The sequence below is a fragment of the Dermacentor albipictus genome, chromosome 3 (assembly GCF_038994185.2).
Source record: "Dermacentor albipictus isolate Rhodes 1998 colony chromosome 3, USDA_Dalb.pri_finalv2, whole genome shotgun sequence".
NCBI classification, from domain to species: Eukaryota; Metazoa; Arthropoda; class Arachnida; order Ixodida; family Ixodidae; genus Dermacentor; species Dermacentor albipictus.
Window position 1 is genome coordinate 192837108 of NC_091823.1, and position 3461 is coordinate 192840568.

General features: G+C 44.9%; 1 non-coding gene across 1 annotated transcript; it reads left to right on the forward strand.

Annotated features, from left to right (window-relative positions):
• Window positions 1-924: 924 nt before the first annotated feature.
• On the forward strand, window positions 925-997 carry TRNAS-CGA (transfer RNA serine (anticodon CGA)). Its single transcript has one exon. It is a non-coding gene; the product is annotated as a tRNA-Ser (tRNA).
• The last annotated feature ends 2464 nt before the right edge of the window (window positions 998-3461 follow it).

Consider the following 3461-nt stretch of genomic DNA (forward strand, 5'->3'; position numbering starts at 1 on the left):
CGCGGTAGCTCAATTGGTAGAGCATCGCACGCGACATGCGAAGGTTGTGGGTTCGGTTCCCACCTGCGGCAAGTTGATTTTCATCCACTTTAATTTCCAATAATTCATCATTACTTTATTTCATTTATTAAGCACATGCAATTTCCCCTATGTTGTACTTGGTGTCAGTGTGTTGGCTTCTCATTATATGACTAATAAATATCGGGTCCCTCGGTTAACCCCCTTTCTTCTCGTCTATTACTTAACGATGGTCTCGAATCCGGCAACATTGATGCCTTCAGGTAGCATATGTGGGTTTATTGACCAGTTGCCTTCACACGAAAGGATCACGTTCTCGTGACGCCTGTGGCAAAAAAGACGTTCCACGTCCGCCGCCATGGTCTGTGGGGCGCTGGCTAACACTCCCAGGGTTCTACTAGTACAAATAAATACCCAAGAAAGTGGATGGGGAAACGCCGCCACGGTAGCTCAATTGGTAGAGCATCGCACGCGACATTCGAAGGTTGTGGGTTCGGTTCCCACCTGCGGCAAGTTGATTTTTCATCCACTTTAATTTCCATTAAGTATTCATTACTTTATTTCATTTATTAGGCACATGCAATTTCCCCTATGTTGTACTTGGTGTCAGTGTTTGTCGGCTTGTCATTATATGACTAATAAATATCGGGTCCCTCGGTTAACCCCCTTTCTTCTCGTCTATTACTTAACGAGGGTCTCGAATCCGGCAACATTGATGCCTTCAGGTAGCATATTGGGGTTTATTGACCAGTTGCCTTCACCCGAAAAGATCACGTTCTCGTGACGCCTGCGGCAAGAAGGACGTTCCACGTCCGCCGCCAAGGTCTGTGAGTGGTGGCGCTGGCTAACACTCCCAGGGTTCTACTAGGAGACATAAATACCCAAGAAAGTGGATGGGAAAACAGCGCCGCGGTAGCTCAATTGGTAGAGCATCGCACGCGAAATGCGAAGGTTGTGGGTTCGGTTCCCACCTGCGGCAAGTTGTTTTTTCATCCACTTTAATTTCCCTTAATTTATCGTTTCTTCATTCCATTTATTAAGCACAAGTAATTTCCCCTATGTTTTCCTTGGTGCCAGTGTTTGTTGGCTTCTTATGATATGACTATATATATATATATATATATATATATATATATATATATATGTATATATATAATATGCAGCGTTGGCGTAGAGGTCAAGCATCCGACTCACATGCAAGAGGACCGTGGTTCGAATTCCGGTGCCGCGCGATATTCCACCGTGTTGATAAAATTGCACACACAGGCCTCGATTGTTGCTTGATCCCGGTGACCAGAATCGGTAATCCACTCCCTCACCAGAGCAGGATTGGCTACCCTGGAACAGTACTTGGCCATAACCTCCTATATGAGTACATCAATCAAACGCCAGCCCTCAGTCCGCAGCCGCTGCGACTCCACAGACTACGCTGGTGGTCAGCACTGTGACGCTGCAAAGGCTGCTAAGAATCTTTGGGTCCGGACAGGCCGTCATTGGAATCTGAACCTGGCAACGTTTAACGCTATAACGTTATCTAGTTAGGCGAGCCGAGCAGTGCTATTGGAGGAATTAGCAGGCAGCAAATAGAATATAATAGGCTCAATGAGGCTAGGTGGACAAATGAAGCATATACAGTGCTAAAAATCGGGTACATCCTGTGCTACCGGGGCTCAGCGGAGAGACGAGCACTAGGAGTCGGATTTCTGATTAATATGGATGTAGCTGGTAAAATCAAGGAATCTTATAGCATTAAGGACAGGGTGGCACGTCTTGTTGTGCAACCTAATAAGAGGTATGAATTAAAGGTCGTACAGGCCTACGCCCCTACATCGAGTCATGATAACAAGGAAGTCGAAAGCTTCTATGACGACGTGGAATCGGCGACGTAAAGTCAAAACAAAATACATTATACTGATAGGCGACTTCAATGCCAGCGTAGGGAAGAAGCTGGCTGGAGACAAGTCAGTGGGGGAATATGACGTAGGATCTCGGAATAGCAGGGGAGAGTTATTAGTGGAGTTTGCAGAACCGAATATTATGCGAATAATGAATACCTTCTTCCGCAAGCGGGATAGCCAAAAGTGGACGTGAAGAAGCCCGAAGGGCGAGACTAAAATCAAATAGACCTCATATTCTGCACTAACCCTGGCATCATACAAAATGTGGACGTGCTCGGCAAGGTGCACTGCAGTGACCATAGAATGGTAAGAACTCGAATTAGCCTAGACTTGAGGGGGGAAGGGAAGAAACTGGTACATAAGAAGCCGATCAATGAGCTAGCGGCAAGAGGGAAAATAGAGGAATTCAGGATCAAGCTACAGAACAGATATTCGGCTTTAACTTGGGAAGAGGGCATTAGTGTTGAAGCAATGAACGACAATCTTACAGGCGTCATTAAGGAGTGTGCAGTAGAAGTCGGTGGTCTCTCCGTTAGACTGGGTACCAGTAAGCCATGTCAGGAGATAAAAGATGTGATTAAGAAATGCCAATGTTAGAAAGCATCTAACCCTACAGCTAAGATAGAACTTACAGAACTTTCCAAGTTATTCAAAAAGCGTGAGACAGCTGACATAAGGAAGTATAGTATGGATAGAATTTAACATACTATTAATAATGGGGGAAGCATAAAGGCAGTGAAGAAAAACAAGGAATAGTCAAGAATCATATGTATGCGTTAAGAGACAAACCCGGCAATGAGATTGATCCAGTGACTGAGGAGTTCGATAGAGATTCCAGGAGCTCGAAGAGCTGAGAAGTGGCTGAGGAGTTCGATAGAGATTTATACATAACCAGTGGCACCCACGACGACAATGGAAAGAGAATAGTCCAGGGCAATTCGAAATCCCACAGGTAACGCCGGAAGAAGTAAAGAAAGGCTTAGCAGCTATGCAAAGGGGGAAGGCAGCTGGGGAGGATCAGGTAACAGCAGATTTGTTGAAGGATGGTGGGCAGATTGTTCTAGAAAAACTGGCCACCCTGTATACGCATTGCCTCATGACCTCGAGCGTACCGGAATCTTGGAAGAACGCCAACATAATCTTAATCCATAAGAACGGGTACGCCAAAGACTTGAAAAATTATAGACCGATCAGCTTACTGTCAATTGCCTACAAACTATTTACTAAGGTAATCGCAAATAGAATCAGGAACACCTTAGACGTCTGTCCAGCAAAGGACAAGGCTGGATTCAGTAAAAGCTACTCAACAACAGACCATATTCACACTATCAATCAGGAGATAGAGAAATGAACGGAATACAACCAACCCTTATTTATAGCTTTCATTGATTACCAGAAAGCGTTTGATTTATTCGAAACCTCAGCAGCCATGGAGGCATTACGAAATCAGGGTGTAGACGAGCCGCATGTAAAAATGCTGAAAGATATCTATAGCGGCTCCATAGCCGCCGTAGTCATCCATAAAGAAAGCAACAAAATCTCAAT